Source organism: Dipodomys ordii, unplaced genomic scaffold, assembly GCF_000151885.1.
Source record: "Dipodomys ordii isolate 6190 unplaced genomic scaffold, Dord_2.0 Scaffold5, whole genome shotgun sequence".
In the NCBI taxonomy this organism is placed as follows: Eukaryota; Metazoa; Chordata; class Mammalia; order Rodentia; family Heteromyidae; genus Dipodomys; species Dipodomys ordii.
The window spans coordinates 21512793-21540075 of record NW_012267221.1 but is presented as its reverse complement, the minus strand read 5'-3'; the positions used below and the strand labels follow the sequence as shown (position 1 = coordinate 21540075).

The 27283-nt window shown below is 36.8% G+C and overlaps 1 pseudogene; it reads left to right on the top strand.

Moving 5' to 3' along the window:
• The first annotated feature begins 2443 nt into the window (after positions 1–2443).
• Positions 2444–2951, top strand: LOC105994653 (annotated as a pseudogene).
• The last annotated feature ends 24332 nt before the right edge of the window (positions 2952–27283 follow it).

Below are 27283 nucleotides of genomic sequence, written 5' to 3'. Positions count from 1 at the left end.
AAAGATATTTATATATATATATATATATATATAAAGAAGTTGATGATGATGAAATGTCAACTCTAAATTGGTAAATAATGAGGTAGCATTTAAACTATAATTAACAAACATTGGTAAAATAAATTTAAATTTAATTGCAAACTTTACCAATGTGCAAGCTTTAGTGATAAATTTAAGAAGAAAGACAGATAAATATAAAAACAGAGTTTCACAGCTAAGGCTATAGCTCAGTGAAAGAGTATGTGCACTAGGTCTAATCCCCAACATTAAGAGAGAGAGGGAAAGGGAGAGAAAGAAGGAGGGAGAAAGGGAGTCTCAGCAAAGGCCTATTTGATCTGTTAGTAGCAATTTTCAAGTGATTTAGATAAATAAAAGTTTAAAATAGATCTTTAGACATTGCTGATGCTAAGTAGGACTTAAGGAACTTCATGTTGGGCTCTCAAATAATTTTGATTTCTGATCCATTGTCATTTAATTTGTCTAAACCTTAGATTCTTAAGCCTAGACTACCTTTATGGATTCTAATACATGGTACCAAGATTATAAAATGTGAGATATGCAAGTTATCCAAACAATGCAGAAAAAGAAGACTTGGCTACCTGATAGTGATATGTTATAAAAAAAAAAAATGGTTCCAAGCCAGGTGCTGGTGGCTCATGCCTTAATCCTAGCTACTCAGGGGGCTGAGATCTGATGATCATGGTTTGAAGCCAGCCCAGGCAGAAAAGTTCTTGAGTCTCTTATGTCCATTAAACCACCAACATGTTGGAAGTGGAGCTTTAGCTCAAGTGGCTCAAGTACCAGCATTGAGCAAAAAACCTAAAGGACAGTGCCCAGGCCCTGAGTTCAAGCCCCAGTATCAGCACAAACAACAACAAACCAGAAACAAAGTAGTTCTAAACCATGGTTGTTGAATAGCTCAAAATTGGAAACACTTTCAATCCTTTAATGGGATGGTATCACTCAAATGAACAATAACAATGCAGGACCGGGTGACAAAACAAAAACGAATGAACAAACAGAAACACCTTAAGGATAAACTGAAGCTTGTTTCCGTTAATTAACACAGTTAGTTATGGAATGCTGAACAAGGACATCTTGGATAGGAGGGAAAAGTGGAAACCTCATTATTACTGTTTTCCAAAGAAGCAATGTACATTTAGAAAGGACTGTATTTTCTAATAGCCTTAGGTCTGATCTAACTAGAGGGAAAAGAACTTCCTGTTCTATTGGCCTCTCCTTCCAGTCTCCCTTGTTTACACAATGGTTCCCATGTTTTCACGACAGGGAATTCCTAAGTCATCACCTTTATTGTAAGCTATGTCAAAGCTGTGCCATCTACTCAACAATTACAAACTACCCATTATGAACTAGCTTCTTTTTCTCCCTCTTAGAGTTGTCTGTTTAAAATACCCACAGAATTTTAGGTATTTGTTCATCAGTATTCTGTACAATGAAGACATGACCTCACCAAACCTTGTATCCCATAATTCTTATCTCACAAAACCTTTACTAGGAAACTTGCCTCCAACATTTCCAGGTTCAGTTTGAAATTTGACCCCTGTCCATGATCAGATACTTCCTAAGCAAAGGCATCCACAGAAATTTAGAACCTTACTGCACTCACATGAAGAGAACCAAGGCCTACAGGCCTGTGAATATCAGAGGGATTCTGGACTTGTGGCTGAAAAAAACCACAGCAACATTCCTTAAGTTCTGATCCCAGAGTGACCTTGATCTTGTGCTCTAGCCTAGAAAACCTACCTGACAGATACACATGTCCATCCCTAATAGAATATTCTAAGAGGAAATTTTCCTAAGTAGCAAATAACTTAGTGGCAGAGAACCTTAAAAAGTAATCTTTTCAATATTTTAAAAAAATGACTATGGGGCATATGGCCCTCTCACTAGAAACTTACTAGATGAATAGGAATTGATGTTTATATGTTAAGAATTTATCACCAGGGCCAGTGGCTCACACCTGTAACCCTAGCTATTTAGGAGGCTGAGATTTGAGGATCACGGGCCAGCTCGGGCAGGGAAAAATCCGTGAGACTCTTATCTCCAATAAACCACTCAGAAAACCAGAAGTGGCACTGTGGCTCAAGTGGTAGAGTGCTTGCCTTGTGCTAAAGAGCTGAGGGGCAGCACCCAGGCCCAGAGTTCAGGCCCCACGACCGACAAAAAAGAAAAAAGAAAAAAAAAGAATTCATGTTGTAGGGCTAGTATGTAGATCAATGGTAGAATTCTTGCCTGGCATGCCATGGGTTCAATCTCCAGTATTGCAAAAAAAAATAAATAAAAATAAAGTAATGATATATATGATCAAAAAAACTCTGATGCTCGGGGAGGATTGGGTGGGGGGCGGGGGGAGGCTGGGAAGGGATGGGAAGGGGAAACAAAGGAGGAGGCTACAATACTTGATAAGAAATGTATTGCCTTTTTCACCAAGATGGCGCCGAAAGCGAAGAAGGGAGCTCCTGCCCCTCCTAAAGCCGAAGCCAAGGAAAAGGCTTTGAAGGCCAAGAAGGCAGTGCTGAAAGGTGTCCACAGCCACAAAAAGAAGAAGATCCCCACTTCACCCACCTTCCGGCGGCCCAAGACGCTATGGCTCCGAAGACAGCCCAAAAACCCTCGAAGAGTGCTCCGAGGAGAAACAAGCTTGACCACTATGCTATCATCAAGTTCCCCTGACCACTGAGTCAGCCATGAGGAAAATAGAAGACAACAACACACTGGTGTTCATTGTGGATGTTAAGGCTAACAAGCATCAGATCAAACAGGCTGTGAAGAAGCTCTATGACATTGATGTGGCTAAGGTCAATACCCTGATCAGACCTGATGGAGAGAAGAAGGCATATGTTCCACTGGCTCCTGATTACGATGCTTTAGATGTTGCCAACAAAATTGGAATCATCTAAACTGAATCAAGCTGGCAAATTATAAATATACATTTTTCCCCACACACAAAAAAATAAAAGAAATGTACTCATTATCTTGCCCATGTAATTGTAACCCCTCTGTACAGTATTTTCACAATAAAAAAATTAAATTAAATTTTAAAAAACTCTGATGCTGTCAGAAGTCGTGCTTCGTTCATTTTAATCAATACTTTGTTAATTTTAAATAAAGCACTTAAGTGGAGAAATGTGTTGTACATTTACTTAAAAATTGGTCGATAGGTACATAGATAGGAAAGGCTTTATGTTATCACTGGTGAAGAACAAAATATTTGCTTAGCTAGTGGGTTGGAGAGTAAAATTATATGTCAGATTTTCCTTGTCATGCAGGATTTAAAGGCCATTTATAATAATTCCTTATTCCTATCCTGGAGTCAATCTGACCTATTTTCTAACGCATCTGTGGTTCTGGGTCTAACTTCCCATTCTCATCACTGCCAACCAGCCACCAACTCTATCTGGACCAGCTGCTCTCACAGCCTGCTAATTGAATAATCACAATGACCCTGTTATATCTATCCAAAATCGTTCTAGGATTTCTCCATTGCACTTTCAAATGTGCTAATTTTTGCACTGAAAGTTATTCTACTCATTTGTAATATGCAAATAATTTACATTAATTTTTTCCAATTGAGGTATGAGGGCCAAGTTGATCCACTGGTATTTCTTAAATGATGCCACTGAGCAGAAGAGCTTCATGCTCTAATTAATTGAGCAGGTATACTTTTAGCATGTTAATTGAGCTTATGCATTTATGTCATACATTAAATATGCACATCAGATATATTTACATTGTATTTCCAGCTGGCCAGCCCAAGTCCTTTGTCTTTCTCCTTTTTTTTTCTGTTCTCATTCACCCCTAGGAACTATACAACATAGCTGAAGACTTTCCTTAGGTTAATGCTTGGTTTTAAATTATTATTAGAAGAAAGACTGCCTTTTCTTTTCTTTTCTTTTTGCTGGTCGTGGAGCCTGAACTCTGGGCATGGGCACTGTCCCTCAGCTCTTCAGCTCAAGGCTAGTGCTCTACCACTTGAGTCACAGTGCCATTTCTGGCTTTTTCTGCTTATGTGGTGCTGAGGAATCGAACCCAGGGCCTCATGCATGCAAGACAAACACTCTACCACTGAGCCACCTTCCTAGCCCAAGACTGCCTTTTCTAAAGAAAGACTACCTCCTCTATATGAATTGATCACATAAGCATTTATTGAACATTTGCCCTGTTAACATTAGACTAGGCACTATGTACCAGGCACTGAAGATGTGAAAATAAACACATCAAATCTACCCATGAGAAACTTGGTTACAGTGGCTCTTATCCCTTAATTTCTTCTATTTTTATTTTCTAGTACTTTTACTGGGAAGAGCAGTACTGGCGTTTGAACTCAGGACATTGAACTTTCTAGGCAGGTTCTCCAACACTTGATCCACACCTCTAGCCCATCGTCTACTATTCTTCATGAAAAACAAGTGAATTCTGTTGCTCCGATACATTTTTTTCTTTAAAATTTTGGAATGGAGCCCAAGTATCTGTGTTTTAGAAACTTTCCAACTGATTCTGATATAGGTGGTCCATTGACACCACCTTGGAAATATCACATTAAATATGACTGAATGTTTTATATTTGTGTTTGTAGCCTGTGTTATTTGAAGTATTTAAAAGCCATTTAAGGGAAAATGTTTTCTGTTTCTTTTCCATAAGGGTTCTTCAATTCTCGTCTTGATTGTGTGTGGGGTGGGGGGCATTGAATCTAAGGCCTCATATAACTAAGCACATGCTTTTCTACCCAACTCTACCTCCAATCCTTGATCTTTAATTTTTAAAAAAGCTTCCCAGATTTTACCAATCCTGTATACAAAGGCTTAAAGTAGAAATGCTTCACCAAAAACCTAGTTTATTGTATAATTTCCTTATTTTTTGCTATTATTAAACCATAAAGTGAAAAACCTTATAACACTACTTTATGCAAGTTTATATTTCAAGCATTAATACTTTAAGTCTGTTCTTTCTTCATACTTTCCCTGTACTTAAGTCTCTTGCTTCTAGGAAGAAATGTTTGATTTTCCTGGTGTAAATAAAGGCCCAAATTATGATTTATTTGAGATGCAATTTCTAGTCATATGTCTTCTACTTAGAGACTCTGAAAATAAGTTTCAGCAAAGCAAAACACGAAATGATATCACCAAGTAAGCTTTTAGAGCCAAATTTACATGGTATAATTGGGCCCTCCTCCTCTTTTTCTTCCTCCTCCTCCTTTCCCTCTTCCTCCTCCTTCTTCAGAAAAGGTCTTGCTATGTGGCCCCAGCTGACCCTGTCTGTGCTTCTTAATTCAGTTGCCTCTTGCCCCAGTTCTAGAATAGCAAGACTACAGCTATGTAGCATTAATTGGATGATTTCCTTGATAATGCTTACATTGGATAAGGCCGAGTGCCCAACCCCAGACTTAAACTCTTTTCTGACTCATTGTGAAGTATAATGATGCTGAACAGTGGCCTCTTTTAAGAAGTATCACATCTTTGTTAATATTTCAACTTCAAGGTGCTTGGGATTTTTTTTAGAGCTGTAGGGTGTTCACCTTACAGAGAGTAACTCCCTTCTCCTGTTCTAGCATCTTCATAGCCTCTGTCCATGCAGCCAGTGGGAGTTGGGGCAACAATGATATAGAAAATACAGACAGACAGCATGACTTTGCCTAAGAAGCCAAGTAGCTATGTCAAATTTTTGAGACCATTAAAAAAAAATCCCTGTGGGTTCTATGTTTTCTAATTAGTAAGAGACAATTGCCTACATTACACTTAAAGAAAATGAAATTGTCACACTATGACTCTCTGAAGGCAACTACAATGCCTCTTAAGCTTGTTGGGATCTCAGTGGGTTTCACAATGACAATCACTTTTAGGTGGTCATTTATACGCTCAACCAACAACAAGAAGACAATGCCTTATGAAATGAACAGTGCTGATTATTCAAGAATAATATGCAGAATTTCAAGGCAAGGATATGTTTTGTTATTATTACCCATTGGAAAATAATAGATATTTAAATTTAGAACGTATTACTGGTAGATCATTTATTATACTATGTGTGTTTGCCTTAGTGTCTGAAATCTTGTTGGGAAAAGGACGTTTTCAGTTGTGAAAAGGATTTCATGCCTTTAATGTCAAGGGATAGAAGAATTTCACTAGTTCCATCTCTACTGTCAGCAAATATATGAAATACATGAAAATGCATCTTAGGGAAATCTTGCTGCTGACTCCAACATATCAGCATAGACTGTCTGCATTTTGAACTGATTGAGGGGAAGATATAGTAGGAAGGAGAAGAGAATGAGCAAAGTGACATAGGGCTGCTGCTTCAATCCTCCCTTTTTTTCCTGATAGGATGGAATGGATTTTTTTTCTCCTAATGGAAAATAATTGCAATGGTTCACATTCTACTTTTATATAAATTTTATTTCACTGATTTTTTTCTAAATCAACCATAACAATTTACTGTATTCTATAATAAAGAGTGTAGAACTTGAAGTTAATACAATAACCTTGCTCATATATTAAAAAGAAAAAAACAAGGGATTTCATAAAAATTCTTTTACATACATCTCTTCTTTAATCAATTTATTTCTGTAGGTATGGAAGATTTCAACTCAGTGCTGCTGTGCATCAATGCATGGGTTGTGCAAAACTCAACCTGCAGAACCATATGTGGCTTCTCTAAGGTTCATTTTCTCACACTTCCTGAGTGTTACATTTACACACGTTAATATGAGTAGAGAACAAAGAAATGCAATTCTTCAATGGCAATTCTCAACTATGTTCTCTATGTACTGTCATGGAAGCCATTGGCTTTGAGCATAATAAGAAAGAAAAGAATACACACATAGAGCAGGAAAATTTCACTATTAAAGCAATATATAAATAACACAACAAAACAAAAACTAAATCACTATGCAGATGTATTTTATGTTATGGAAGATGCAAGGTTTTGAGGTTTATGAAGTCCCAGTGAGAGTGATTCTACTCTTCCTGAAGTCGGCCTTTCATTCACTCTTAGTCCTGATATTCCTATGCGTGACTGCTGGCTTCACGCATTTATTTTATGTTAGCATATGGTTGAGCTCACAGATTGCTTTTTTTAAAAGCAAATGTGTGGTTACCAATATTATGCATGTTTATACCTGAGCAGAAGGGCTTAAAGAGCTAATTTAAACAAGAATTCTTATAACTACTTAAAGCACTTTATTATTAATTACAAAAAATTAGCTGGGTTTATGTCTTTATCACTTAACAGATTCTGTACCAGAAAACTAAAATTATAGATCTAAAGTTTATTAATCCACTAGTCCACTAACTCCAAATCTGACAATGATACCATGAAAACATATAACCAGGGAACAAATAACTTATTATTATTGCCTGTTATGGATAGGCTCAAGACCTTCTTTTTCAACAGCCAGAACAATCAGCAAGATGTCGAACCGGCAGCATTTAAAAACAGCTAGTTTTTCAGTTACTTCTATCTTGTTGGCCATGAAACTTCAAAGTCCAATGTTACAGATTGGCTTCTATCATCACCAAAAGCTCTTTACAATATAAATGCTCTTTGCAGGCTTACCACTTATATGAGATAATAATGATAATAGTAATAGTAATAGTAACAATAGTAATAGTAACACCAACAACGACAAGCCCATTTATTTAAAACAAAAATTCTCAAAATATGTAGTGAAATAATACTGAGAAATGCTGAGTCAAAGTTAACCTACTTCTGGACTTATGAAAGCTTTGAAGATGGTAGAATGCATTGGGAGTCTTTATAGAAAATTCTAGTATGCAGCATTTCTCTTTGTGAAGGATCAGACATCTGTGATATGGATGGTTCACAAGATACCCTGAAGATAGTATATTGGCCTTTAATGTTTATTATGGCGTAAATCCCTTTCTATGTCCAGGTAGGATTATTGTTACTGACAAAATGGGGTTTTTTAAGAAGCAGAGGGACCAAGGAATTTCATTTTCAGTGGTAGGAGACTTAAAACTGTTTTCCTGTGCTTTTCCTAAGGACTTCTCCTGGCTAGAATGAGATGTCTAAAAATACCCATTACTTAGGAATGTTAAATGAATCTAGAGTGTGACTTAGGAGAAAGAATATGCTCAAATGAGCATCTCCATCCAGCTGATGCAGATGTGAGAAGAGCGTGGCACTCCTCCTTGATCCTCCTGCACCCAAACCCATGCAAGTAGATCTGGAAAATTTCTGAGATTGCTCTTTCTAGGACTCACTGGGTTCCTGAGATATGAGGGCAGAATCTAGACTTATGGTGCCTGAAAGTTACCAGTTTGGAAATATGGGTATTCGTTGATAAAAAGAATACAAAATTAGAAATCAAGGTAACTAAAGTAAGGAAAGAAATCACCAGATTAGATTTTTTTAACTGAAAAATACCATTAACCTCCCACAAAAATTCAGAAAAATAGCATACACTCTAAATTCCTGAATACTTATACATTTTCTCCAAAATTTGAGTGTTTTGTTTGTTGTTGGAGTACTGCAGTTTTGTTTCAGAACTTCGTGTTAGCTGGGCAGATGCTTCACCTCTTGAACCATAGCTTCAATCCCTAAGGTTGTTTTTTTTTGGGGGGGGTTGGCTTTTTTTTAACAAATGCTTGTTGTTTGCTTCTTTGCATGTTTGAGAGAACATTTGACATAGAATAGAAAGACAATGTAGGCTTTTCCCTAGTATCTGCTTCAAACATATTTTATTATTGATAATTTTAGAAACATAACCATCATTTTCTAAGGTTCTCTTAGCATCAGCCCTAATCTATTTTGTATTGCTCTAACAAGATACATACAACTTAGTGATTTAGGGGCTGGGAAGGTGGCTCAGTGGTAGAGCGCTCGCCTTGTAAGCTTAAGGCCTTGGGTTTGATTCCTCAGCACCACATAAGCAAAAGAAAAAAAAGCCGGAAGTGGCGCTGTAGCTCAAGTGGTAGAGTGATAGCCTTGAGCTGAAGAGCTGAGGGACAGCACCCAGGCCCTGAGTTCAGGCCCCATGACCAGACCCCCCCCCCCACACACAAAAAAAGACAGTGATTTATAAAGAAAAAAGATGCATTTAGTTTTGAGGGTCTAAGGGCATCAGTCTGACTTCTGTTGAGTCCTTGTGACAGATGGCATATAAGGCTTTAGGGAGCCGGGTATGGTGGCTCATGCCTGTAATCCTAGCTACTCAGGAGGCTGAGATCTGAGGATCACAGTTCAAAGCCAGCCTGGACAAGAAAGTCTGTGAGACTTTTTATCTCCAATCAACCACCAGAAAACCAGAAGTGGCATTGTGGCTCAATTGGTAGAGTGCTCACCTTGACTGAAGAGCTGAGGGACAGTGCCCAAGACCAGAGTTCAAGCCCCACGACCAACAAAGAAAAAAAAAAGACTTTAAGGAGTGAGGGAGGAGGAGAAAAAGAGAGGGAATAAGAGGCAAAAATGCTAATCTAGTCCCAAGAGACCAAAATCACTCCCAAGAGAACAAATCTGCTCTTGAGTGATCTAACCTAGACCCTTCAAAAAGATGATGTAATCTATTCATCCCTGAGGTTGGAGCTTCCATAATCTAGTTATCTCTTAATACTATTACATTGAGAATCAAATTTCAACAGGGATTTTTGTGAGAGCAAATCATAATTTCTTCATAATATATTAGAAATGCCATGTAAAAATTTTCAGACTAATGTGTAGTTTTGGAAAACGTTTATCAAATCCATTTTATTTATCAGATTTCAAAGCATTTAAAGTGATGACTAATAAAACTCTTCTGAGTCAAGACACTAGTTGAACAGTTTGTCACCAATGTGCCTTAATAATGAGCCTTATGTTGAATCCTGGCCCTGTACCAGAGGGGGTGTTCCAGATGTTCCTCGATTTTCTTTGCAACATCTAAGGTTAGGCCATTGCCAAGTTGTAGCAAAAGAACAACAAAGGGTAAGAACATAGTACAGATAGTAAAGATGGATTTATTAAGAAAACATAATTAGGGGCTGGGAAGGTAGCTTAGTGGTAGAGTGCTTGCCTAGCATGCATGAAACCCTGGGTTTAATTCCTCAGTACCACATAAACAGAAAAGGCAGGAAGTGGCGTGATGGCTCAAGTGGTAGAGTGCTAGCCTTGAACAAAAGAAGCTCAGGGACAGCACCCAGACCCTGAGTTCAAGCCTCAGGACTGGCAAAAAAGGAAAAGAAAGAAAGAAAGAGAGAAAGAAAGAAAGAGAGAGAAAAAAGGAAGGAAGGAAGGAAGGAAGGAAGGAAGGAAGGAAGGAAGGAAGGAAAAGAAAACGTAATTATACCTTGAGGGGTGAGGTGGGCAGTTCGGGTAAAGCTTGGCTTCTGGGAAGCTGAGGGGAATGGGGTTTTATCCAATGGAGTAAGTTTAGTAGATGGTGAAAAATCAGAGTCCTCTCCTTGTGACCCTCCAAATGGTTTAGCCACTGTCCAGGTGCGGGAAGGACTATGCGTGTGCGTTTGGTTCTCCTAGCCCTTTCAGGCTGACCTTTTCTGCCCTTCTACCTTCTTATGGGCTCCATAAAGATGAAGGACAATTTGCTTAATTGGTTTGGTGGCCCAGATGTGGGACATCTTGGGGTTTTGGAATGGAATATTGTCACCCAGGATATTACCTGTTTCTGCTTATGCTTTCCTGTCTGCCTATGATAACACATATTGGGGATCCAGTGACTTTGCACACTAGGCAGCATAAGATTTCCTTAAAAAAATATTCCCATGCTTCAAAGTCTGACTCTAATAGAAAAGTGACTTCAAACTCCCAGATGCATCTCACTATCAAACTGAATGAATCCTCAGAATAACTTTCCTTAGCCTGATCTCCCAAATAGCCACTCCATCCCAAAGACATTAACATTGTATTGTGAGATTGGGAAGCCAGATGAAAATGAACAGCCATTATTACAGCTTTGCTTTTTACTAGTTACAGACTTTTCTGCCCAAGCTTACTTTGAACCACATTCCTTTGTATCTCAGCCTCCCAAGAAGCTAGGATTATACACTGAGCCACTGACACCCAGCTCATAGTAGATTTTAAAATATGAATGTTGAAAGCAGTGACATTGATCAAGACACATTCTATTCATAAACTGTTTTGTTGAATGACAACGCCTTTGTACAACTATTTAAAAATAATAATAAAAAATAATAATAAGCAAGAAGGTTGCCAGGTGTTGGTGGCTCACACCTATAATCCTAGCTACTCAGGAAGCTAAGATATGAGGATCGCTGCTCAAAGCCAGCTCGAGCAGAAAAGTCTGTGAAACTCTTATCTCCAATAAACTACTCAGACAAAGCAGGAAGTGGTACTGAGTACTGAGGCTCAAGTGGTAGAGCGCTAGCCTTGAGAATAATAAGGTTCAGGGACAGCACCCAGGCCCTGATTTCAAGCTGCAGGATGAGTGGCGGAAAGTACGAAGCTTCTTCTTGCCAATGGGAAATCAAAGATAAATGAAATCAGATTCTTTTATTTTTATTTTTGGATCAGGGTCTCTAGTTCAGTCTAGTCTTGAACTCACAATCCCCCTGTTCCAATATATCAAGAAGTGCTGGGACATACATAGCCACACAGCACAAGTCGGATTGTTTTTTAAAACTATTTTTTATTGTTATTATAAAGGTGATATTTAGAGGGGTTACAGTTACACAAGTTCAGTAACGAGTACATTTCTTTTTGGATGATGTCACCTCTTCCCTCATTCTCTCCCAGTTTTTACCTCCCATCCCTACCCACAAGTTGTATGGTTCATTTTCAACATAGTGTCTAGTGAGTGCCACTGCTACATTTGTTCACCCTTTATTCCTCCATTTCTGTGCTCCCCCTTACCCTCCCACAAACAGATAAATGAACAAACGAGACAAAAAGAAAAGAAAATGAAAACAACAATAAAGAAAAAACCTTCTGTTTCTATTTTCTGAAGAAGTCAGTTTTTTCATGAGATCAATGTGAAAATTTGGGCAGAACGTTTCTTGGTTGTATGGGATTATCCCTACATATATCAAAAGATACTTAGTATGTCTGGCTCTTGGATACTCATTGACAGGGGGCAGTTTTCCCTCCTCATTATGATAATCAAATTGGAAGTTTCCTAAGACATCCCTACCAGAAAGAGAGTTTGTACTGACAATGGAGAAGAGAGGCTTCCTGGTGTATTACACTTCATGTTTGTGTCTGGTGCCATGGAGCACAGAGGGAGGGGTACCCCCCATAAATCTGCTGGTTTCACAGGAATTTGAATAAGGGTATAATAGTCAAAAGAATCCAACAATGTCATTCCTACTCAAACCATTTGAGAACTTCTCTTTAGGGTTTACTTTTAGAGCTTGAGGCATAGTTTTTTGTGGTTTTTTTTGTTTTTTGAATTTGTTAAACAGAGGAAACTTTCTTTCTTTGGAAATATCCCAAAGTCACTAGCCAAGCCTTGTGAATAAGATGAGTGAACAAGCTGGACAATATTATTTTTAGTTAAGAGCATTTCACAGAATACAAAATTATGAGCTGACACTTAGCAGTTATTGGATTATGAAAAGCACTTAGTGTAGGTTTTAATAAGAGGTATGAGTTCATTTATATTATGAAATTGTCAGTGTTCTGTTAGGTTCTATGATTATGGAAATGAAAAAAAGCTTGCTTTTAAGGAGTCTACTATCTGGTGAGAGAGATAAACAAGGAAACCAGTCATTGTAATAAAATGTTTAATGCATGCTAGCAGAGGTATATTATGATGCTATGGAGTCCATAGCAAGGGCTGTAGCTCAGTCTAACAGAAGGACTGTGGAAAGTTTGGTGAGGGGAATTGATGTGTTATCTGATATTAAATGTGGAATGTTAACTGGCTTAGATGAGGGGTAGAAGACATTCTAAGCAGCAGCAGCATCATATCCAAAGATAAAGGATGCAAAGTGTGGTATGCTTTGTGAGCTTCAAGTTATTGGGTACCTAGAGCAGACAGTATCTGCTAGGAAGGGGCAGGAAATGACACTGGCAAATAGGCAGGGTCATTTGTCATACGACTTTTATGTGCCATAGCAAGGAATTTGGACTGTGCATTGAGAATGAAGAATGGCTGTGAAGGATTTAAAGGGTAGAAATCTGATGATGCTGCATTTTAAATAGCAACAGAATGGGTAATGTACCGGGGAAAATTCTCAGAGAGGTAGGAGAAAGGATGAGGCTCTAAATAGAGAGATGGGAACAGAGATAAAATGAAGAGGAAGAGATAAGCAGATATTAAAAATCATTTTAAATAAATCATAATTAAAGCATGATAATAAGGCAGGAAATGAGATTCATTCCAATGAGTGGATCAAGATAGAGAGAAATTAGTACAAATATGGGATGAGAGTGAGAAAGAGAGGGAAAGGGGGTATTAGATGGTTATATAGTCAGAGATATAGAAAAGGTTACATTTTAGTAGAAAATGGATAGTACTCTTAATAAAGAATGCTGTTTAGAATGGCACATTGTTTCCTAATTAACAAATTACCAAAAACCTGGATTCTTCAACATTATAGAAGTGGAGCTAAGTTCTTAGTACATTCCAGTGAGTGATCCATGATGTCAACTTACCCCATTTCTGATGGTGTTAAGTCAGCTAGTTGATTAAGATAGTATCTGTAGGTTTCTCTGCTGAAAAGTTACTTCTGTGCACACTGTAATTAATAAACACTTAGGGGAAACACTTGGTAAAATTCTATTCTTTATTCTACTTTTATCCACTAATAGCCATTGGTGCTTCATCTAAAATTTTACTATGTTAAGGTGATGTTCTGATTCCATCTTTCTTTTCACATTTATTAGTATAGACAGTGTGATTTCCCTGTAGCCCTCTTCTCAGAGATATCTATGACTAAAAGAAATTTTTCTTAGTCTGATGATGATTTTTTCCTTAGAAGCTCAAATTGGTAAGAAGCTAATGGTTGGACTGAATGGATGCTGTGAATGATATTTTCAAGGGTGTAAGAGTTACTTTGTTTGACAAGGTAGGGTTGGGGGGGGATGTATCATAGGGTCTATTTGGATAAGGAATGAAGTAAAACCAGCTAAACTATTACAAGGAGCCAAGACAGAAAAGGACCTTGATGGTGCTACTGTGATGAGAAGATGGCTCTGGAGCAGCACAGAGCATCAGAGCAATCACATGGCTTTAGGGTCTGGCTCATTGTTTTGGTGCTCAAAAATGTTCTGGAGACTTTATATTTATATCACAATGCTTAAGTGCACGAGGTTGGTTCACAGTGATGGAAAGAAAGATAAATACCAACATTGCCTTTATTTTTGAGTCAAGACAATTTTGGGGTATTGGTAATAGTGTTACACCATTGTGTGTGCATGTATGTGTGTACTAGTACTATGACTTAAACTCAGGGTCTCAAACTCTCCTTTAGCTGGTGCTCTACCATCTAAGCCACTCTTTCCAGTTCCATGTTTTTGCTGGTTAATTGGAGATAAGAGTCTTGAGGATTCATCTGCCTGGACCAGCTTTAAACCTCAATCTTCAGATCTCAGCCTTGTGAGTAGATAGGACAGGAGTGAACTTCTAGTACCTAGATACACTACTAATTTTGAAGTTCTGTTTCAAGGTCATGAAAGCAATACTATGTTTTGTTTCAATGGCTCCTTTAAATATTTCTTGCTAGTGAATAATGAAATAGGATATAGATAATGAATACTGACAATTGTCAAACTCAGACCTACTTCTAATTCTTCTTTCTCTTTTCCTTCTTTCTTCATAACATTCAACAAAAACCAAAAATGTTCTTTAAAAAATCAATGAGATGTTAATTCTCCCAATTGCTGCTGAAGAATATTAATAAATGACAAATTTTTTGGTTTAATTCATAATCAAAAACAGTTTCTTGTAGTCAAATTTACTTACAGATTGAATCTATTCTAAATTCAACTCCTCAATCATCATTATCAGAGTTTATCATATTTGAAAGTTGTTACCATTTTTATTAAGCTTATAGTTGTATATCTTATGAAAACGATCTTCTTCAACTTTGAACTTTATATGAAATTCAAAACAACTTCTTCAAATCATTGTTTTATGCCCACATACCCCTAATACAGCAAATGACTCATTTGCAGAATTTATATGACTGAAAATTTAGTCTCAGACTTTGGCTGAATAACAGTCCTTTATTTTTAAGCCAGTGAAGAAAAAAAAAATCTCCTGTATTACTGAAGCTGTAAGTTAAAATGTATTGCAACATTCTTAGCAGACAGTTTCTCCTGTTTCTAAGAATCATAGGAGACAACAATTGATCTCTTTAGTCTGCAGCAGTCCTGTGCTGATATTCTGAGATTTCACTTGCCCGTACTGAAGAAGAAATATTCACAGAGATAAAAAGAATTGGTGGTACACTAAGCTTTTATTTCTCATCAAATTGGCACTTGCATTTCTATGACAAACACTGCCCTTTGAGACCCTGGCACCTGGAAGGCAAATTCACTCTTCTGTTCTTTAGTGGCTCCTTTGAATATTTCTTAGTTGTGAATAATAGAATTGATGTACAGAGAAAATATCGTCAGCTTGTCAAAAAAAATGACTTCCTCTTCCTTTTCTCCTCTTCCTTCCTTTTTTTTTTTATACAAGGAATGGAAGGAGCTAGTTGCTTAAATGTCAGACTCACTGCAACAAAGAGCCTGCCTGTGTTTCAACGCCTCTCAAAGATGTTTAGAGGACATCCACCCCTTCTCTACCCTGTTTTACCTCTTAACAAAGATTCCAATTCATATTTACCTGATTCTCTTAACTTTAGATTATGAAAATTTAGGTCTTTGAAATGAGAATGAGAAAGTGAAAGAAAAAATACCATTATGTATATTCATTTGATTGGGAAATAAAATGGTGCCCTGTAATTTAAAATAAGAGACAGGATGACTCATTACAACAATGGAGGTTATTAAGGAAATGAATAAATCGGTCACATCATTCCAACTGTGCTTGTCATCACTGCACCATTGCCAACCTTTCTATGCCATTGGTAATTGCTAGTCCACATTTTCTTGTATGGAATATAAGGCCCTTTCCTATGTAACAATAATGTCTTCACATTCATCATTAGGTGGGCTATAAAAAGCTGTAACTGGAGCAGGTAAAAACTACCTCAGAGCCACTCAAAATGACAGCACTGAGAATGCACTTACTTACCCAATGTAATAAAAACTATGTATAAAATTTAATAATCATCAGTATAAAAGGCCATAATACTTGAAAATTAAGACTGTTTAGATAATGTTAAGTTAAATTGATCACCCAAACCAGAAAAATGATTCAAAGCCTAAACTCACACTTGTATTTCTTCAGTTTAATAAGTCTATACATGCTTAACAAAAAGAGTGAAAGCGGTATACATTATAGGGCTTTGTTTGACTATATTTAGACAAGGAAGATCTTAAGCTTCTCTGTAGTTTTCTGTATTAAGCTGAAACCACTTCAGCGAAAGTGCTGCTTGATATGTCTCAGTTCCTTTGGAATTCCTGTTCTACTGTTGTTTCTGCCTGCTAGCTTAGCCTAGCTTACTACCTACTGGCACCTACCCTAGCATGTTCATGCCCAGTCAACAAAGAGAGTGATAGTAGGGGGAAGGGGGAGAATGAGAAGCTAAAGAGCACACTTCCCTTCAGTTTCTGCCTGAGTGAGAGCACCATGACATTTCATCCCCAAACCAAGCAGCGTATCTGTAAAAAACAACAAAGAAAGAAAAGACATAAAAGTGAAAACTGCTTTATGCAGTCTTGAGTTCCAGTTCATTTCTCCTCTCAATTCCTGAGTCACCTTGGATAAATTCCCTAATCTCTCCAAACCTTATTTCAGTCATCCATTATTTCTCTTATTTCTCTCTCTCTCTCTTAATAAAATGAAGATAACAATAGCATCCATATCTTGACCATTGTTAGGGTCACATTAGATAATATATAAATACCGATGGTAAGCATTCAGAAATGCCAGATTAAAGAACATGTTGATGCTAGGAATATATAAATATATATTTTAATGTACTATAGTAGGGTATGATTCCACATCCTTTTGGGGGGCTTCATTTATTTATTTATTTAGCTAGTCCTGGGGCTTGAACTCAGGTCCTGGGTATACTATTCTTGAGTTTCTTTTGCTTAAGGCTAGCACCCTACCACTTGAGCCACACCATCACTTCAGGCTTTTTCTGTTTATGTATTACTGAGGAATCGAGTCCTGGGCTTCATGCATGCTAGACAAGCACTCTACCACTAAGCCACCTTCCCAGCCCTGTGGGCTTTATTTAGTCATGATGCTGTACTTATGTCAGCTTGTTAGTTGAGAAAGACAGGTTTATAGAATGATCAAATAATCAAGTTTGTATTTGATGGCCAATTCTGTTTCAAATTGGATTTATCTTTCCAGTGATAAAAGAACTGGTGATACACTAAGGTTTACTTCTCATCAGCTAGGCACCTGAATTTCTGTGACAAACACTGCCCTCTGAAACCCTGGCACTTAGAAGGCAAATTCACTCGTTTAGTGGCTCCTTTAAATATTCCTTAGTTATGAATAATGGAATTGATGTACAGAGAAACCGTCAGCTTGTCAAACCAAAAGGACTTCTTCCTCTTCTCCTTTTCTTCCTTCTTTTTTTTTTTACACAAGGAATAGAAGGAGCTAGTTGCTTAAATGTCAGACTCACAGCAATAAAGAGCCTGCCTATGTTTCAAAGCCTCTGAAAGATGTCTAGAGGACAAATCGGGGTGCTGGGAGATTCTGCACTCAACATTGCATGTAAAATGACAATCATGAAGAGCACCTTGGCAGATTGGAAACTTGCTCATACAAAACTAAGATAGAAAAGTGGATTGTACTCCATAATTATAAACATGGAGAAATGTGATTCCCAAAGATTTTTCTGTTCAAGAAAGATTTGAGCTAAGTCTTGGATGATGAGCTAGCCAAAAGAATGGAATTTTGAGCTGGGAGAAGGCAAGGGGAGTGAAACCCAATATACAACCTGTTTGGCCGCTATAGTAAATTTGGTGTGACTGCATTGTGGAATTTTCCGAGGGTGTAACCAGATGTGAAAACTGGAACAACAAGCAAGTGATAACAAGATAAAGATAGATAAAGAAAAATCATATAGTGTTAGAAAGTTTGAACTTTATCAGTCACCTAACGAAGAACTTTAAAATGGAAAAGCCTGTTCACATTTGGTATTAGAAACACAAAGGGAAGCACCCTGGCACTAACACTAAGTACCAACTCCAGTACCAACACAAAGGGAAGAAAGAAAGAGGGAGAGAAAGGGAAGGAGGGAGGGAGGGAGGGAGAGAGAAAGAGAAAGAGAGAGAGAGAAATGAAAAGAAAAAAAAGAGAAGAAAAGCAAAATATTGAAATGTACTCATGGCACTTGAACTAAAATGGGTCAAAAATGAAGGCAAGAAAACTAGTTACAAAGCTGTTTCAAGGTTAGATGAGATGGCTCATACCTAGCTACTTGGGAAGCAGAGATGGGAGGATTTCCAATTCAAGGACAGTCCAGGTTTTTTTTTTGTTGTTTTTTTTTTTAAAAAAAAAAAAAAGAAGAAGAAGAAGAAGAAGAAGAAGAAGAAGAAGAAGAAGAAGAAGAAGGAAAGACCTAGCTCAAGTAACAAGCCACGTGGTTCGATTTCAGCCTGGCACTGACCTTGAAGTTTTGTGCTCAAAGCTAGTGCTCTACCAGTTGAACCACAGCTCAACTTCCAGCTTTTTTTTTTTTGGTAGTTAATTGGAGAAAGGAGTCTTATGGGCTTTCCTGCCTGGGCTGGCTTTTTCAAGCCTCGATCCTCAGATCTCAGCCTCTTGAGTAGCTAGGCTACTCAACCAGTTCACATTTTTAATCCTAGCTAGGTAAGAGGCAAGATTGTGGTCCAGGGTTAGGGACTCATGAGGCCTGAGAGAATGGGAAATGGAGCAGTGAGTCTTAGATTTCTGATTTTAATAACTGGGTCCTTACCTTAGTCCTTATTTCTAACCATTTTTACCCAAGATAACCAATAGCAGAGGAAGAAGTTATCTATGGAACATGCAAGGGGAATGGGAAGTGACCATTCTGACTATATTGGAACTCAGGAAAGATGTGGACTCAGGATACAGATTTAAGAGTCATCATTATATATGTAATTCTTAGAAACAAAAGTGTGAATGAGATTAGGCAGAAAGTTGTGTATGTATCATTTACTTATTTTCTTTCCTAGTCATTTTATTCCCTTTACTTAGCTATAACAATTGTTTACACTATAACCCTACCTTACAGATTGCATGCGGTTTTGATCAAGCATAACATAAATGAATGAATAAATACAATTTCAAAGAGAAAAATTAATTCTCATGTGCCTTATACAGTCTATGTGGAGAAGCTCTCAGTCAATCTTGAGTTAGTATCAATTACATTTTAAATCATTGAATAGTATATTGTGTTCTCCTTTCCTTAAGTTTGTGAAAATACACAACCCAAAAAGCAAGTGGTATCCATAAAGTAAGGTAAAGGTCAACATGATTAACTTAAGTGATATAGTGAAACTAGATATATTGAAGATGGTGTATCTAGTGGGAGTTGAGTGGTATTTTGGGAAAATGAGTCAAGAACCACAGTACAGAGCTGAACTCTCTATATCCTGAGCATTCATAGTTTTCCTCAACTGTGCTCTTTGAAATCATATACTTGAGAATGGATCAAATGTATATAACTTTCTTTTTCCTTGTTTGCCTTATATTATACCAAAAGTTTTTGTGATGTTGCACCAGCACTTTCAAAGTGATCATAACTGTGGATGAATAATACTGAACTAAGAGATATGGTATAGTTATAGTTGAATTTGGTGATATAATTAATGTTGAAAGACTCAGACATAAGAATATATATTACATAATGTGTACTATACATACATATTCAAAATACTTTCTAAAATGTTTACATCAGTTTAACTAGATACTTGCCATAATGGAATGTGCATAATTTTATTATATACCTTAAACATTTTAGTGAAGTATAACATACATGCATCAAAGTGTACCAACCTAAATGTATAGTGTATTGAACTTTCACAAAATAAACATTAGGCAATCTGAACCTAAATCGGGAAACAACTAGTACTGGGGATACGGCTCAAGTGTGTATCTAGCAAGTTTGAGACCTTGACTTCAAATCCTCCTAGGATTTGAAGGTCAAACAACAATAAAAAAAAAACCCAGCATTTCAGAAGCCTCACTTCTTTGCTCTCAATAGTAATGACTATCATGATTTCTAATTTATATAAATAGAATCGCATAGTATAAATATTTCTATCTTTTCTTTAGCATTATGTTTATACTGTTCACCTACACAATTGTGATCTATCAATTCTTTGTATATACATGTGTGTGCAAGTATTGGGGCCTGGGCACTGTCCCTTAACTTCTTTGCTCAAGGCTGCTGCTCTACCACTTGCTAGATAATTGGAGAGAAGAGTTTCATGGACTTTTTATGCCCCAGCTGGCTTCAAACTGGGTTCCTCAGCTCTCAGCCTCCTGAGTAGCTAGGATTATAGGAATAAACCACCAATGTCTGCTTAATTCTTATGTCTTCATACTGTTCCACTGTGTGAAAATTCCACATTGTATTTACTCTAGTTCTGAGCTATTATGAAGCCCTTTTTACATTCTTTGACATATCCATTGTGAATATATGTGTTTCTGTTGAGTGCATACCTAGAAATATAATTAATGGCTCAGAGAAATGTTTATGTTCAGCTCTAGTAGTTATAGCTACCCTTTCCCCAAGGGTGCCAATTTCCACTCCCACTAGTGTGGATGGTACTCACAAATGCTCACTTGCTTTCTAGTGAGCAGTATTGTATTTAGCTTTAATTTACATTTTCTTGTTAACTAAAGGTATTTAGCATATTTTCATGTTTTTAGGGCATTAATTACTTTTTGTGAAGTAATTTTTTCTCACTTTTCTACTGTACCATTTATCTTTTCTGTAATGATTTGTAGGTTTAGTTTGTATTTTTGCATATTCAGAATACAAGTTCTTTGTCAAATATATCTTTCCCAAATATCTTCTCCCACTGCTTGTGTCCACTGTCTTAAAAGTAAGTCTTTTAATGATCAGAGTTTTTTTCTAATTGTATTTTTTATTAATTTTTATTATCTTTAAGTAGTTTTACAAAGGGATTTCCATTCAACATATCAGTTTATGATCAATGTCACCTCTTTATCAATCTTCCACCATCTTTCCAGAGTCCACTTGTCCTGTTTTTCTAGTTCTATTTTCACATATGTATTTCTTAGTTCTATTTTCTCACCTATCCCTCCCCTTCAGATAGGATTTCATGTGTATACATTGAATATTATGACTACATTCTTCCATGCTTTCTCTCTTCATTCATTCCTCTTCTTTCTTCTACATTTTGTTAGGCTGTAAGTTAGTTGTTCAAAGGAGTTACATCATTGAATCAGAGTTTTGGGGGTTTTGTGTGTGTGAGTTTGTTGTACTGGAAATCGAATTCAGTCCCTGAAGTTTGCTAGATAACAATTCTACACTTGAAACATGTCCTAGTTCTTTTATTTTTAGTTTAATTTTTTAGATAGGATTTCTTTTTTTAAAAAAAGTTTTTTATTATAAAAATAGTGTACAGAGGGGTTACACTTACGTGAATAAGGTAATGAGTACATTTCCTATGGAGGATTATTACCTCCTCCTTTGTTTTTCCCCTACCATCCTTTCCTTCCCTATCTCCCCAACTCCTCCCTCCCTCCCCCCCACAAGTTGTAAAGTTTGTTTTCAACATAGTGTCCTGTACATCTCTTTGTTACAATGGGTCAACCTGTATCCCTATTTAAGAATTTTGTTTTTTCCCTTCCCCTCCCCAAATTAGGAAAGTGTATATACAAGATGCAGGACACCGACATCAAATACAGTGAAAACAAAGGTTATACCATGGGGGAAGAACTTACAAAAGAAACAAAAGAATCACATGGTACATTGTAAGTACATTAAAAACAATAGCAAGCAAGAAAAAAACCACTTGTGTCCCTGTCTTTGGGTTCATTTCGCTTAACATCATCTTATATGGTCATATGTACATAGCTTTTGACCTTTTCTGCCTGTCCTAGAGTTATACTAGTTATTGCAAATAAGGGAAACCATGGGACCAATAGGATTTCTTTTTCCCCCATTATTTTTAAGTAGTTGTACAAAGGAGTTATCATTTAACAGAGCAGTTTATGAAAATAGTACACTTTGATCAATGTTACCCCTTTCAACATTCTCACCCATTCCTTCCCTTCAGATAGAATTTTATATTACCTTTCTCCATGTTGGTCTTGAACCTTGATCTTCCAGTCTCCATCTTTTGTGCAGTTGGTATTAGAAGCAAGTGTCACCATACCTGCTCTTTATCATAATAAAATTCAAACTGCCAGATTTATCTCTATGGTTAGCATATTTTATATTCTGTTTAAGAATTCTTTGCCTAACTCAAGGTCATGGAAATATTTTCCTGTTTTCTTCTAAGCATTTAAAAAATATTTCCATTAAGAGCTACAATCCACTTAGAACATATTTAGTGTTCAGTATGAGGTAGGGATCATGGTGCATATTTTTTCCATGTGGCTTTTCATGTGACTCAGCCTCATTTATTGAAAGTATTACTCCTCCAATGCTGGATATTAATATTTTAAGTTTTTTCCATTTATCAAGTGGAAAATGGTAGTTCCTTTTTAATTTGAATTTCTTGGTTATTTGGGCAATATTGAGATAGAATAGGTAATTCTATAATAGCAAACAAAGCATCAAATTTCAGAGGCTTAAAACAACATGGGTTTATTTCTGTACATGTAAAGTAAGTGCCAGTGGACCAGATTATAAGGGACCTGCTCTGTCTTGAGTGACTGAAAAATCCAAGCCACTTTCATCTTGTGATTTCATATTAATTAATATGTGAAACAACTCTATGTTATAACTATCGGAGTGTTTTATATAGTTAATATGTGCAGTATGTGTGTATTGAAATTATTTTACAAAATAGGCTTATAATTTAAGTAGCTATTATTTAAGGAATTTGATGTGTTATACTGACTGGATTACTTTGCAATACTGGGATTTGAACTCAGGACTTTACACTTGCTAGATGGTGAGCTCTGCTATTTGAGCTATACCCCCTGCCTGGTGTGTTAACTCTTAATTCCTTAGCCTGCAATAGATACCAAGGTTCTGTCACATTTTTATCTATACTTAGTACAAGAGGCCTAGGATGTATGTTTTTTGTTTGTTTGGTTTTTGTTACTAAGCCCAGTGCAGGAGGCTCATACAGGTAATCCTAGCTACTCAGGAGGATGATATCTGAGGATCGTAGTTCAAAGTCAGTCTGAGCAGGAAAGTCCATGAATTTCCAATTAAGTACCAAAAAGCCAGAAGTGGAGCTATAACTCAAATGGTAGAGCACTAGCCTTGAGCACAAAAGTGCAAGGAAGGCACGCAGGCCCTGAGTTTAAGCTCCAGGCCTGGGGAAGAAAAAGACAAAGAAGCAAACAAAATTTTTTCAAAGAAGAGGAAAACTAGATGCATAGAGGTAGTGGTTCCATTGTACTCACAATTAGCTAATTGTATTTTCCATTTTGTGAAGATTTTTGTTTCAAAATAGTTGTTGATGTGTATATCTAATGTTTATAGTAAGTCAAAATAACCTTTAAGATTTCTTATTTTGAACTCTATTTTAATAGCGTTTTAATAGGCTTGCTTACTATACTTTATTGATCTATCCTTTGTAGTATTTTTGTGTTATTTTATTTAGATGTATTTTTATAAGCCATGAAACCTTGGATTTAATTTTTAACACATTCTGAGAGGCCTTTTTTATTAATAGAAAAGCTAAATTTAATAACTAGATTTATCAGGCTTAGTTCACTGCTGCCTTTGTTTCCATGTGTGCCTGCTGCTGCTTTTCATTTTTGTCATTTGCTCTACAGACTTGGTTTTTCTTGTTCTTATCTTCTATTCATCTATCAATCAATTGACAGATGGATTTTATTTTTATTTTTGTGTTAGTACTGGTGTTTGAACTCAGGATCTTGCATTCTCACTTGGGTTTTTTTTGCTTATAGCTGGCACTCTACTACATCACCCATAGCTTCACTTCCAGCTTTTTGCTTGTTAATTGAAGAGAAGAGACTCATGGACTTTCGCTTCCAGTCTGGTTTTAAACCATGGACTTTTGTTTCCAGTCTGGTTTTGAACTGTGATTCTCAAATCTCAGCCCCCTGATTAACTAGGATTACAAGAGTGAGCTTGTGTCTGTAGTCTCAGCTACTCAGAAAGTATAACTAGAAGGACTGTGGTGAAGGGAAGGAGGACTCAGGCAAAAAGCTTGACATGCTTCTTGGAGAAAAAAAAAGTAAAGCCAAAAAGAAAAGGATCATTTTCTTCAGGTTGATCACTAGGATGAAATAAGTGGGTTAAAAAATTAAAAATACATTCTTAAAGCAACTCTTGATTTACTACTAAATTGCTCCCCCACCAAAAAATCCCATACTATAAATAATGTAATTTGTGTTTCTTGTATTATGTACTATATAAATACTACATTATACTACCATACCATAACTATATTACTAGAATTTTAAACTTAAAGCACTAAGTCATCTCTCATTATTAGTGTATCTATTAACTTAATCTATAGCTAACTTAATCTATAGCTAAAAGTATATTTTAGATATCTCCACCACCTCTTTTTTAATTTTAATCTTCCAAATCATAAGTTCTTTTTATGATTCAGTGAGTCATGATTTTATGATTCATCAAATTATATGTCAAATCTATGAAAGAATGTTCCTGATATGCTTTTTTTATCACCAATAAATTGATGCTTTATTTAATCTAATTAAAAGGTTTCTTTTCTGTATTTTGAGTAGTTAGATGACTTAATTTCACTGAGGAAAATTACGTTTTCTTACAGATGTCCCTGTCCTCTCCTGACCCATTGCATCTTTGGTGCATGGACAAAGGAGAAGCCTATGTCAAATTTAAAAGTTTATTTGTAGGAGAGATTTGAAAGTGAGTTGAAGTCTTTACCTAAGGTGAAAAGGATGAAAAAGCAAGGATGGAAATAGGAGCTCATGACTACATGAAGCTTAGGATGTGATTAAAAATAGAATCTGAAGTTGGTGTATGGAATGGATCCAGACTGTGACAGATAATGGAGAAGTTTAGGATCTTGAAAAGGAACTAATCTTATATTTCATGGCACAGATGAAATTGCCCCTCATTTAGGACATTTATTTGTCACCTTCTCAATTCTTTCTTTTGCACATGGCTCCTGACATGGATGGTAGTCTTTCCTTATCACCTTGAAGCTTCATATGCTTTGTTCTCCCACAGGACCAGGCAAACCACTTTACCCAGCACAGGTATTCAACAAGTATTTCCTGCAAAGAGTTTGTATTAGTCCACAACTGATGAATATTCAGGTTATAAGTCATGACTAGGCAACTGTTTTCACTAAATGCTCAAAGTGAAATATTTACTGGAAGACTTTCTTATAGGTAGCTATAGGAATCTCAGTGTGTGTTCCTTGGGGTTTTTGTGGCATTGAGGTTTAAACTTAAGGCTTGCTTTCTTGCTAGGTGTGTACGCTATTATTTGAGCCTCTCCTCCAGGCATTTAATTCCACGTTGTTTTTTCTGAGTTTTTCTTCTTACTGTAAGAATACAGTTTGTGATATTTTCACAAATGGAGCACATTTCTAACCTACATCTGGATCAAGGAAAAAACTACTTGAAGCTAAGATTCCTACCTCTTGCTTCATGGTGACATTTTGACTGCTTGTTTTTGAGATGAGGAGGAAGAAATTCTCATCAATACTTGACATTTCTGCATTGTTCAGAAGTTTCTAGCTATCTAAAGGTCTTATACACACAAATCTCTTTATATTTGTTATGTATCTGGTTAAAATGTGTTGAGATGGGCATTTTGGTGTGCAAGTGAAGTCAGAGCTAGTTGGGAAGCTGAGGTAAGAACATTTCTTTAGTCTAGGAGTTCAAGGCCAGTCTGGACAAAATAGTAAGAACTTATCTTTTTTTTTTTTTCAATTTCTAGACTGGGACTTGAACTCTGACATCATTTTTTTTGGGGCCTGGTCATGGGGCCTGAACTCTGGGCAACGTCCCCCAGCTCTTCAGCTCAAGGCCAGCACTCTACCTCCCCCACCCCAGCCGCAGCACCATTTCTGGCTTTTTTCTTTTTGCTTATGTGGTGCTGAGGAATTGAACCCAGGGCCTCATGCATGCAAGGCAAGTGCTCTACCACTGAGCCACCCTCCCAGCCCCGGGACTTGAACTCTGTACCTGTCACTTTTGCTCATTGGCCAGCAGTCTATCATGTGGGCCATGCTTCTAACCCCATAAGACTTTATTTCAAAAAAAAGAAAAGGAGTGAGTGTTTTGGTTCACACCTATAATCTCAGCTATTTAGGAGGCATAGTAGGATCTGAGACTTAGATGACTCTATTTGAAGAAAAAAAAACCCAACAAGAATATCTGAGAGTATGGATGAAGTGGTACGGTACTTGCCTAGCAAATTTGAGAGCCTCAGCTCGAATCCTAGTATCACACACACACACACACACACACACACACACACACACACACAAAATTGGATTTTTTTATGCTGGGACTCAAATTTAGGGCCTTGCACATGCTAAGCACACACTCTACCACAGAATTATATATCGCTAGCCTTGTATTCTTTATTTCTTTTTAGGAAAAGCAATAAATAATCCTAAAAGTCTTTCAACCATGGAGTTGAAAAGATATGATAAAAAACACAAAGATGTTTGATGTTATTTTTTATGAAATGAAATATCAATTTCTTTGTCTACAGATACAAAGTCTAGGGTAAAATTTTGGGATGTTTTTGTCTTCCTCTAATATGATGAATATATATTTTGGTTTAACCAGTAAAATCTCGGATGAATAAGTTATAACACTAAATCACAATTTTTAGTTATTAGTATTAAGTAATTGAACAAAAAGGATACACTCCCATAAGTCAGGTTATGAGTACAATGCTTCTTGGTCAGTGTCACCCTTTCCTTTATATGTTTTTTTTAAATGTTTTCTCAATTGCTTTTTGAAGTTGCCTGCTTTGTTAAACGGTACATTGTTGATTTAAAATCTGCTATATGAGCACTGTTTGCTTGTTGTACTTTGTTTTTGCAAACATTTCACAATCTTCGTGTCCTTGGAGGACAGCTTCTAGTGCACTTTTGGGGGAGG